General features: G+C 44.1%; 1 protein-coding gene across 1 annotated transcript in view; it reads right to left on the bottom strand.

Moving 5' to 3' along the window:
- ofcc1 (orofacial cleft 1 candidate 1) overlaps window positions 1–12,500 on the bottom strand; it is a gene marked incomplete at both ends in the record, with an annotated part of 195,334 nt that overhangs the window by 58,375 nt on the left and 124,459 nt on the right. The window lies entirely within an intron of this gene.

The raw sequence follows: 12,500 nt of genomic DNA, 5'->3' as shown, positions 1-12,500 counted from the left end.
TTCCTCCGCTTTGGAAGAGTTGACATGCATACGTGAGGTAGCCGCTTCACTGCTGTGCAACATGTGGCTTTTTTATGGAGCGCCCGACTTAGCACGAGAGGGGATTAAAACGTGGAAATGGCAGGTCCCTTGGCGCACCATAAACCTGGGTGGAAACATTTCCAATGCAGATGCACCTGGGATCAACAAATACATAGGGGCTTCCCAGGCCCTCATCTCACACTCTCACACACACACACACACACACACACACACACACACACACACACACACACACACACACACACACACACACACACACACACACACACACACACACACACACACACACACACACACACACACACACACACACACACACACACACACACACACAGTACTGCCAGAATCCCAATCTTTAACAATGACTCTAAGAACAGGTTGTTTTCCTCCTGCTCTTCCCACAAACAACAACACACATTGTGGGCCTTTCATTGCCCCTAAATGTGTAATACCTTGACTGATGACAGTAAGGCAGGAGGGGGACAGCTAATACTAAGTGTTCTATGAAGATCCATTCATCTATCAATTTGGGTGAGGCGTACAGGGAGGAGAGCTGCGGAGGCTGGCGTGGGCCTCGGGAGAGTTGCATCAGTATTTAAATGGATTTCACTCCTCTGACCTTGCCTCATAACTGCAGGACATTGTCACCAGAGAGATATAGACAGAGAGAGAGAGAGAGAGAGAGAGAGAGAGAGAGGGAATGAGAGAAGGATGGAGAGAGAGATAGAGAAAATTAGAGGCAGAGAAAGTGAGATAAAGAGAGAATTAGTGGGAACGACTGAGAGGGAGAGGAAATAATTATGAGCAAGGGAGACTAACTCTGTGTGTGTGTGTGTGTGTGTGTGTGTGTGTGTGTGTGTGTGTGTGTGTGTGTGTGTGTGTGTGTGTGTGTGCATGAGAGAGAGCGAGAGAGAGATGAGACAATGAAGTGTGCGATGGACAGAGAGCAGCAAGAGGAGAAAGTGTCATTCTGTGCCAAGGCGGGTTGCATGGCATGCCATGAAATGCTAGCCCACATCACAGAGCAAAAGCTGGCATGCATGGTGCACTAGCTCACATACTGGATCCCTCTCTCTTCTCTTCTCTTCTCTTCTCTTCTCTGGTAACACATGCCCCGGCTAAAAAGACACATTTATCTCGCAGGGAGAAATGAAAGAAAGACAAATGTCCGCCTTTTTCTTTTGGACAGGTGTGTAGTTTCCATGTGAACAAAAGGGTGATTCTAGTCTGGGACTGTGCCCATTTTTCCGAGTTACTTCTATTGGAAGTGAAGTAAATGTGCAACTAACTGCATCATTCACACATGTTGTGGACTTGGGAGATGAAGACAACAAGCAGGTGCTTTTTCTGCATTCAATTATTGTGAATGTTGTGATATTCGCAGCAACTCTTTGGCCAACGTTGCGTCAACTCCTTGAGACATGTTCATTAAATGTTTTTCCCTATGTTACTCTACTCACTGTCAACCGTAAGAGTGTGGGCCTGCTGTGTGTGTTCGCGCGCATTCTTTCCCTTGTACCCTCCTTATATGTTTTGCCTGTTAAAACTCCTAAACCAGCAGCTGGATATTGATAGTCAATAGTTATTTTTTATATTCATAATAATTATTATTATGATTTTTATTGATTCTTATCCATTGGTAACTTAATCTCTCATACCTCATATCAACATTTCATGCTTACTCAGAATTTTAACCCCTCAAATGCCAGTTTACTGTACTTACACTTTACAGCAGAAAACACAAAATTATAATTTTTTTCCTTCCCATCAATGCCACCTGAATATTCCCCGGTGGGATTATTTTAGCCTCGGATTTGTCACATTTTTCACGGAGGAATTATTTTATTACATCTTTCATCTTTTGAGAATTTGACTTTTTTTATTTTTTGCCTGTTAAAACCCCTAAACCAGCAGCTGGATATTGATAATCAATTATATTCATAATAATTATTATAATTATTATTATGATTTTTATATTGATTCTTATCCATTGGTAACTTCATCCCTCATACCTCATATCAACATGTCATGCTTACTCAGAATTTTAACCCCTCAAATGCGAGTTTACTGTACTTACTGTACAATCAAATTTACAGTAGAAAAGACAAAATATGATTTTTTTGCATACCCATCAATGCCACCTGGATATCCCCCTGTGGGATTATTTTAGCCTGGGATTTCTCACATTTTTCGCAGAGGAATTATTTTCTTACTTATTTCATCTTTTGAGAATTGCAATCCTTATTATCCATCCATATTTTTTGCCTATCTGGCTGCTTGCCAGATATTGATCGATAAACGACGATACGCGCCGGTTCTGTGACACGGAAGTCCACAGGATGTATCTGGAAGACGACCCGGATGTTGTTCATCATGAGCGATCTTTGCCATCCGGGTGACTGGCCTGTGGTCACCTGCTCCCAGAGCAGCACGGAGACGCAGAGAGAGGCAGACATCCAGACAGACATCCGCACCGAGGCGTCCAGCAACATTACCCGAGAAAGAGCCTTGTTTCACGGCTTTGGATTTACTGTGCGTCGGTGCTTTGAGCGCACCTCAAATCGGGAGCGATAGAAAGCTCCTACAACCACAAAACACGACGATATTAGAGATCTATGGTCAATTTTCGACGGCGATTCCAGTCATGCTATCGGCGAGTCGCTCCGACGAACGAGCGCGGAGATACGGACGTATTGTCAATGAAGGTGAGTTTCAGGAAAAAATCATGAAACTGCTAATTTTCGACTGCCAGCTAATTTTCACAAAAAACATAAGATAGCTTCATTGATCCATCAATCTCGGTCTAAAGGCTTCAAATCAGTAGTTTGCACTGGAAAATCCGGGTTCTCAGGTCATGTGACATGTTGCTATGATGACCACTGTACTGTGTATTTCATGTTAAACTGCATGCAATTGGCTGCTATGCCAGCACTGATCAAATACAGGGGTGGGGCCAAACACAATAGAAGCTACAAATTGACTCTAGCTGAGTGGTGTAAGATCAGAAAAATAATTATTTTTGGGGAAAGTAGGTGGGAGTCGATTTTTTTTTTTTTTTTTTTTTGCTAAATTAACATTGAAATCAATGGGAAAAATATGCAATGGATTTTGAATGCTTGTAACTCCACCAAATTGTTCAACCAACTCCAAGGTTAGATATTAAGGTCAAATTTAAAGGTGTTTGGTCCAGGATGCCCGCTGAAAAAAATAAAATACCGTAGATTCATTTTGTAAAAATTTCCTGGAGGTCTCAAAAAAGTGGTTTTAATGGTTTTAATACACCGGCTGCTGGTTCTTAGGGGTTCTAACGTGATTATAGCACTTACTTTTTGCCAGGAACACTTTTTTAGCATGGCGGAAGGGTGAATTAAATCAAAAAAACATGATGGGGAAAGTTTCAGCCCTGAACTCCCAAAACTTTTTTTTCCACAGAAAAAAAAAAAAAAAAAAAACACCTTACGATCCAGCTGCTGGTCCAGGGGGGTAAGTCGAACTGAACCCGTTCGTCACGCAGTCCGTTTCAGACTGAAAACATAACTTGTCTGAGATCACAGGTTGAGAGGCGGGTCCTAGTAATATGTCGATGATTTTATTTGACAATTCTGTGGACTGGATTGGGCTTTGGCCAATCCTGGCGTGTTCCGCCTCCAAATCGAGTGGGATTCAGCGTGTTGTGGCGCTCTCCTCGGGAAGAGCCTGCTGACGCGAGGTTAGTGGCTGAGTGGAGCTCAGCGAGCCGCAGGCAGCCAGCTGCCTTCGTGTTGCCGAGCGGAGAGTGCAGCCCGTCGGCCTGGAATCTCCAAGGTGCGACCCCTGACAACCAGCAGGCTCTCAAGCGCGCACCTTTATCACTGCTGTAAATACGATATTCCTGGAATGCGCGTTTTAATAAGCCAGTTACATTTCTTTGCATTATTAGACATTACCGTTTTTGTTTTTTGTTCATGTTTCATACAAGTGGCCAAGTTAGTAGTTAGTTTATGGGATAGGAATTCTGCCAGATGACAGGCACTTAGTCTCGGTTTCCAGACGTTTGGTGAGCGGCGCCAACAGCGTCACCTAACCACCAAAGGTCTGGGAATTTCATTGTCAAAATCTGTCTCTTCGAGCCTGGCGAGAACGGCCGACAGCAGACACGCCTACATTTATTATTAGAATTTTATTTGGTAGCGGCAATGCAATGTTTCATAGTTCCAATATAGAGCAAGACACTGATGTGCTGCAAAGAGAGTTTATACCTGTTGTTTATTTTACAATAATTTTTCCTACCCGGAAGTGGTCCGCTTGCTACTGTGAAGTCATCAGCAGGCTCTGTAACGTTAGCCTCGGGAGTCGGGCATATCGCTGGGGGAAAGATCTCTAGCCCCCGGGGCCGGATGAAACACGTCCTATTAACAGGTTATGTTTGTTTCTAAGTGATTAATATGTTTCTCCGCAAACGCGGCGATGTTTTGCGAGACACCGGTTCTGCATGAGCGTCACTGTCCCCAGAAAGCAGGCCCGCACAACACTCATGATTGGTTCTCCAATGCAAGGCTTCCAACAGCACCACCTAACGTTATGAAAATATTTAAATAATAATATTCTCAGTCTTAAAGTAGTGAAACGGATTAAGACTGAGAGCTGAGTCTAACAGGCACTAGGCTCCATTTTCTCTTTCTTTTGGAAGAGAAAATTATCCTGAAATGAAGATTTGATTGAAGACAGCTGTCATGTCGTGATATGATTGGTTGAAATGGGGTAGAAATTTGATAGTACTAGGTGACGTCAGCAAACTGTAGATTACTGTTATCAATGAAATCTTGAAAAATGAACTTTTGGTGTGAAAAAGTGTGAAAAACGAAAGAAATTAGATTTTTGTGATTTTTTTGCATACATTATTAAATAGGTGCACTGCATACCCAGGTATTTGAACTAAAAGAAAAGAAAAGTCATTTTTGGGTTCAGCTCGACTTTAAATAAATGTGTCAGTCATATAGGGTGCTCTCAAAATAGCAGAACAAGTAAGGGAAGTTTTTTGTGATATGTTTGTCTCTGTGTAGTTGTCAATCAAGTGTGGTCTGACACTGAACTAACTGGCTAAAATGGGTGCTGATGACGTCAAATTAATATACAAATGTACTGTGCATCAAATTCTGATAACATCGACAGCTACAATTACGGTAGTCAGTTTATTATAAGAGCTGCCTGTCAGTGATGTTTTCCTAATAGAAAATCAACAGTTCATATTTATTTGCACAGGGCACTGAGCACTGATGTGTGTTTGGACTCCATTGCATTAGCCAATATGTCTGTGTTTTTAACACGCATCACAATCTCCGTCATCACAGATGTTTAGGAACCATATGAGTTCAACTGTGGAGGGAGGCTGCGTGTTGATTTTTGACATGTTTTTTTTTACTTTTATGTCAGATTGGGGAATGAATGGCAGATGAAAAAAGGAAGAGAGAGAGGGAGGCATCACCTCTGGCCTAGCTCTCTCTCTCTTCTGTGGGAAACACATTCATCTGACCGAGACCACCAATGGGACCAAAGTCAACTCTGATTGACACCCACCTCGCTCCAGATTAACCAATCATATCGCAACATTAGCCTGTCAGGGAGTTGACAGCTCTGATTTCCACAAAGCAGGGAAACGTTGATTGTGTGTGTGTGTGTGTGTGTGTGTGTGTGTGTGTGTGTATGTGAGAGAGATCCGGGGCGACCCAGGGCACGTCTGGGAAGACAAAACCCTAACATGTGCACTCAGGCTGCAGTAGCCAGGGGCCTCTCTTTAAAGACACACACACACACACACACACACACACACACACACACACACGCTGTCCTGCCCCCTCCTCAGCACAAGAAAGACCCCCGGTGAAGCCGGGGAGGCGCGGGGTGACCAGTGCTGCCACCTCCACCCACCTCTCCTAGCACCTCCACCCACCTCTCCTAGCACCTCCACCCACCTCTCCTAGCACCTCCACCCACCTCTCCTACCACCTCGACCCACCTCTCCTAGCAACTCCACCCACCTCTCCTACCACCTCCACCCACCTCTCCTAGCACCTCCACCCACCTCTCCTAGCACCTCCACCCACCTCTCCACCAGCATTACATCAGAATTGATTGACCCTTGCACTGCATTGTGATTTGGAGCAGCAGGATGCATGGGATTGAGGGCCTGAAAATGGCTGTTGTTTCAGGTGGTGGTTCTCGGTCCCAGCTCCCTCTCTCCCTCTACTGTAGTTCTCTCTCTCTCTACTGTAGTTCTCTCTCTCTCTCTACTGTAGTTCTCTCTCTCCCTCTACTGTAGTTCTCTCTCTCTACTGTAGTTCTCTCTCTCGCTCTCTCACATGATGCAGTGTGATGTGGGCTGAATTTGAACCGTGTCAATCCAGCAAATTGGACATGTTTGATGCACATGGTCTATTACAGTATAATTAGCATCATACTGTAGGTGCAGACAGATGGGTAGAATAGCATTACTGTATTTTGCTGCTGCTCTTATATTTGAGCACACAGACAGACAGACAGACTTCTAGTGAGCGCTCTGATAGGCTCGGTGGGGGAACGGGTGGAGAGGAACGTTGGTCCCCAACGAGGCGAGCTAACTGGGGGAAATTAGGTCAGTGTGTTCCCTCTGACTCCACAACAAGAACAGGCTGTGTGTGTGTGTGTGTGTGTGTGTGTGTGTGTGTGTGTGTGTGTGTGTGTGTGTGTGTGTGCGTGCGTGCGTGCACGTGTGCTTGTGTGGGTGTGTGTGTGTTTCCTGTGGTGTGTGTCTGTGCTCTGTGTGCCTAGGCTTCCAAAAGTGTAAGGTTAGGACTGATTCCAACACAGAATAGAGATCCTTATTTCCACCACAACCACAATGACTTCTATGGCTATATTCCAGACTTAACAATAGTTTTAAACTAGTCTGGACAAGAATGCTGTCAAACTCTACCTTTAACCTATTTTATCTATTGTCTCTCCTCATCTAATTGATGGCATTGAAACGACAAAAATGTGGGATGTAATTTAAATACCAGAAGTGTTTTTCTAATCACAGCCTCATAATAATAGTCTCAAATTAAATAAAGTTCAAGTTTGGGCTGCGGGTGATATGGACAAAATCAAATCTCACAATATTTCTGACCAAATACCTCTATATCACAGCAATATTATAGCGATGCCCATTGGCGCTTTAACAAAATATTTACACAATGAGATTTTTGATAATATATACAATAATCATCAGTCATGTGGATATACTGTAAGTGAAGGCAAATAATAGAACAGCTAGAACAGTCTGGTAAGTTCAGCAAATGACATGCCTTTGTAATGTAGCCTTTAAAACCAGGAAAATACTTAATATGTTATATCACGATATTCAAAATCTAAGACGATATCTAGTCTCATATCACACTTTCAATAGAATATTGATATGTTGCCCAGCCTTAGGTCCAGTAACATTATCCCCCAAATGGTTATACTGTACTGTATGAAAGGTTTCATGGAGGCAGCCGTTCGAACGAGGGTGCTGTTCCATTCTAGCGCCCAATCAGCTTGGTCGTCTCCTCCGCCTCTCGCCTCGTGTCTCCTGATCAGGACAAGTCACACATACTATAATTGATATGAGATTTAGGGGGTACATTTCAATGTAATTAGAATCGTGATAATTGGACTAATTAGATCTAATTGCTATGTGAGAACGAGTTTGATTAAAACAGGATTCTCTCCTCAAAAGCAGAGTAGGGGGAAAAAAAGGTGACATTGGTGAGACACAATGCACAGGCTAATTAACAATAAACACCCGTGGATGCAAAGAAAATGAAAAACAGTTATGATGAGGTATAAACAACTAGCAGCAAATCAACTTGCTACTGTTTATTTAAAACTAGAATTACGCATGAACGTTCATTTCTAGCTGGTGGCCCTTCGCAGAAATTGTGCGCCGCACGCACTGCACGGAACCTCTCCGCCATATTATAGTAGTGAGATTATAAAATAGTGTTGGTGCCCCCTCACCTGGTAAAGTAAGTCAAAGTTACAAGTAAGACGAACAATGATGTTCCTATCCATAGTATTCCCATGATGTCACAAGCATTTTCCTACCAATATGGCACTACAATACACACAGCTCATTGGCTGGTTGTGTCACTTGATTGTAATCACCTGTTAATTGATTACAATCACCTGCTATTTTCCTACCAAGATGGCTGTGTGGTGCTGTACTTTAGTGTAACAGAATACTATCAATAGGCACCAAAATCTACATGTCATTTAAAAAAAAATCTTTTCACTATTCAAATATGACTTTTTTCAATAGACCCTTTTCACGGGGACATTTTTGTGTCGAAAAGGCAGGATAAACGTAGCTGCAAACAAAACACTAATGAGGGTTTCCAAATTACAATCATGGAAGTCACTCGTGACTAGTGTTGAGGTCTGTGCAGCTCAAATGCAAGCTAACAACATAACATATCGCTAAGCAGAGTATACTTAGTGTGAACTAGCGCCTGAAAGTTCCCTCTGAAGTGTAGAATGAATACAGTGTGAGTATGTTTACCTTCACTATAGAAGTTGCTGCCGCACCATCCGACAGCAGTGAATTATCTATCGCATTAGAACAGGCGTATTGAATCAGGTGCTTTGATTTTTTGCTCAGTGCTATTCTGTGAGAAAAAGGTGCTGCAGATACACTCAGAGACATCAAATAGGTTGGGAGGTCGGCGAGAGGCTTTCATGCTTCATGTTCAAACAGAGAGCAGCAGTATAGGAACTCATCATAAAAAAAAGAGAGAACAGAATCATTCCTGGCTTGTTTTCACAGTCTTTTTCATTTGCCCAGAATTGACTTGCAACTGTCAATACTTGCAGTCAAAGGTGCATTGTGTTGCCTTTGAAATTGTAATTTATGGTTTACGGTTATTATGATTTCATATACTGTACCACGTATCGCTTTTTTTTTCTCTTGTTTCTCTCCCTTTTCGGGTGGATGTGCGTTTGAGGTTGGCAACCAACAGCTTAGACTTTTTTTTGATATGCAAATGAGAGCGGATCAAAATGAGAAGAGAACATAACCACTAACTCCGGGAAAGAAGAGCAGAGCCACCGATCCTGCCCCCATCGAACAAAAACTTCAAATATAAAACATGATTTATGTAGAAAAAACCACTGTATAATGGAGATGGCGGTGCATTCGATACCTTTACAGAGCTCTGAGAAGATGTATTTTGAGTTGTGTTGGTCTGAATAGATGAGTAGCTGATGTGGGGGGAAGAGGAGAAGAAAACGTTACTGTCTTGTCAATGATGCATACAGCACAGTGTGGATTCTCTTGGGTGATTGATATTTCTTCAGGGTGATTGTAGTTGTATTCCAGTAAACTTGACTATTTTCATAGTAGAGATAGGAGAGACTTATGAGTCACAGAGCTACAATTGTAACAACAATAATAATATCATAGGTGATTAAAGTGCACTGGACTATGACATAAATAAATAAAATGCAATTGAAATAAATGCATTATATTCCAGCGTTGCATCCATACTGCCTGGGACGCTGGTGACACTGGGGGGTATGTCTCGCCGTGCCGTCAGTGCCTACAGTGCCCAGGTGGGCTATCTCGTTAAAAGGGCCTTTTCTGTGTGGAGTTTGTATGTTCTCCCCGTGTGCTCACCTGGGGTTTCCTCCATATAACATCAATATGGACCCCCGCTAACAACATGCAAGAAGATCGTCGTCTGACCAGCGGCGGTTGGAGGAAGTTGGTCCCTGGGCACTTCACTGCAGCTACCTGCCGCTCCTGGCCTGAACCGTGGAGGAAGGACGAGCCAGGATGGGTCAAAGGCGTAGGACAAATTTCACGGCGCCTCCGAAAGCGCGTGTGTGCGTGTGTGTGTACTTGCTGTCGTGCACGTATGTGTGCACGCGTCGTCTGTCCTCTGTGACAAAATAAAGGCGGGGCTTGCCCGTTAACGGGTTAACTTTGCATGTGCATCTGATTTGTGTCAGGACGCCCTGTACAAACCTGAATGAGCTCAGTCTCTTGTGGTTCAATAGATGGCAGTAATATCCCTCAATCACTGCAGTATGAATCCTCAATTCCACATAAATACATACGCATATGTACACACAGGAACGTGTGCACACACACACACACACACGCTTGCACGCGCACACATACACACTCTCACACACACACACACACACGCGCGCGCACACACACACGCGCGCGCACACACACGCGCACACACACACGCATGCACACACACACACACACACACACACACACACACACACACACACACACACACATACACACACACACACACACACACACCACTACAAACAGAGCCCTCAAATTGCCAGAAGAGACGCAGATGACATCATTATAGCAAATAAAAGAAAAGAAATCAGTAAACAATCCCTCTCGCCTGCATCTCTTTCAGTCCTCAGGTAATGTAGACGAGCCCAGAGAAAGCCAAACAGCGCAGCGGGAGAGAGGGACGAGGATATGACTCGGAGACAAGGAGGGGCGTATTTAACATGGCTGTGAAAGGCAACACTGGCACCATATCTTTCTAATGCTCTGATTAAGTGATCATTACGGTAGATAGCGTAATGTGCACTTTGTAAAGATGAAATACAATAGAGCCGCCACCCTCACAGGGCATCGGGGAATAGCCAGGCTCTCCTCGACTCGGCGCACTCCGCATACCTCCAACTGAAAGAGAAATGTCTCATCTTAAGCAAGCCGGCAAGCGCTGTGAGGTAAAACGCAGCGCTATGAATAATCGTGAAAACCATTTAATTGCGTCCCTTTGTGTGCAGCCTGCCTGAGTTCTGTGTTCGTTTTGTATTCGCCCTCCCTCAAGATAGTCCCTGTGTCGTCATTCGCTGGCAGGATATGCTGGTAATCATTTGAATTCCCCCAGTATGTTGAGAAGATGTCAGGGAGTAGTCTCTGATCTTGTTTAATATGTGACCAGCAGCTAGAAATTACCAACTCCCAGAAATGAGGAAACATGGGTACTTTTAAATCTCCAGGGAGTGCTTGCTCTCTCTTCCTCTCTCTCTCTCTCTCTCTCTCTCTCTCTCTCTCTCTCTCGCCCACCCCCCTCCCAGTGTAGTAGTGTGTGCAGTAATCCCCTCCTTTTAATTTAGTTGACGTTCAAATAAAAAACAAATACCTGTGACTTTTTTTTGTTGAAATAAGCAATTTTGCTTTTAGCCTATTTTAATGCTCCATGGGCATACAGTAGTGGAGCCTGTTGTTTTTTCACACATTTGGCCAAGGTGTTTAAAATTGTGCGTTTCCTGCTCTGTTTATGTTCCGTACGTCCCCGTTTTCTCATTAACACATTCAGTGCCAAGGACGTCTGTGCACGTCCTAAAAAAAAGTAACGTTCAGTGCCAAGGACGTCTGTGGACGTCCTAAAATCATAATTCATATTATTCCATAATTCTGCTGTTTAAGGTCGTACCCAGCCAGTGAGCATGAATCCCTTCAAGGGATCACACGGCGCCACCTTAAACATCGTCACAGGAGCTGCTCCACCCACCTCAGATCCTTTACTTTGTACAGGAGACAGCGGAGAAAGCCGTGGAAACCGATGCATGCTTTCTGCCAGAGCCTATATATTGCTCCGTCTACAGCGAGAGTGGGCTCGGCTGCATCCGCGCTCACAACTGAGCTCTTATGCTTCTATCTATCTCCACACGATTTCCTAGAAAGGCAGCATCCGAAGCCGAACGGGCCAAGCCTTTTCGTTCAGTCGCGTTTGCCAGCGCGCATCATTTCCTTGATGCCCATCAAGGAAATGATGCGCGCAGCAAAGCTGGGATCTGTCCGGGGCAAAAACGAGTCGAGAAAGCAAACTCTGCGTGTGGGAGGAGCCCGCAGCTCAGAGGTGGAGAGGGGGAGGGGGGGGGGGGGGGGGGGGGGAGAGGGGTGTGTGACACACACAGGCTGCACAGAAACCACACCACACGCCACCACATCAGAAAACACCAGCCAGAGTCCACCCGATCTGTGCTCGAAATTAGAGTGCAAAAGGTATTCATAAAAGGGGCTATAACTTGGAAAGAAAAAAAAAACGACAGAAAACCCATGAAAGTGCACTTTTTTGAGAGGCTGTAATTTCATAATGGAACTGTCTAGAAACAAAATTTCTTCTTTGGAAGAAGCAGGAGTGTTCAATCTTTCATTAAAGTCCAGCCCCGTTAATATAGCCATAATAGAAAAAATTCTATAGCTGTTTTCAACTGAATGGAAGTGAATCTGGCACAGGCTCCAGACAATTTTACTGAAGCGCTGTGGCACTGAATGTGTTAAAATCAAATGCTGTGAGCCATGATGGAGAGGAAAAGGATTTCTTTCCCCACACCTCCTGTTGGCATTTTGCATTGCAGAGGAGTAGGAAACAACAAGACCACATGGTGAAATCGTTGCTACGGCCTGAGTAACAGTGTTTGGTTTGGCTAAA

The sequence above is a fragment of the Poromitra crassiceps genome (assembly GCF_964638095.1).
Source record: "Poromitra crassiceps genome assembly, chromosome: 2".
NCBI classification, from domain to species: Eukaryota; Metazoa; Chordata; class Actinopteri; order Beryciformes; family Melamphaidae; genus Poromitra; species Poromitra crassiceps.
Note: the sequence above shows the minus strand (reverse complement) of the source record. Positions and strands in the feature narration are given on the sequence as shown.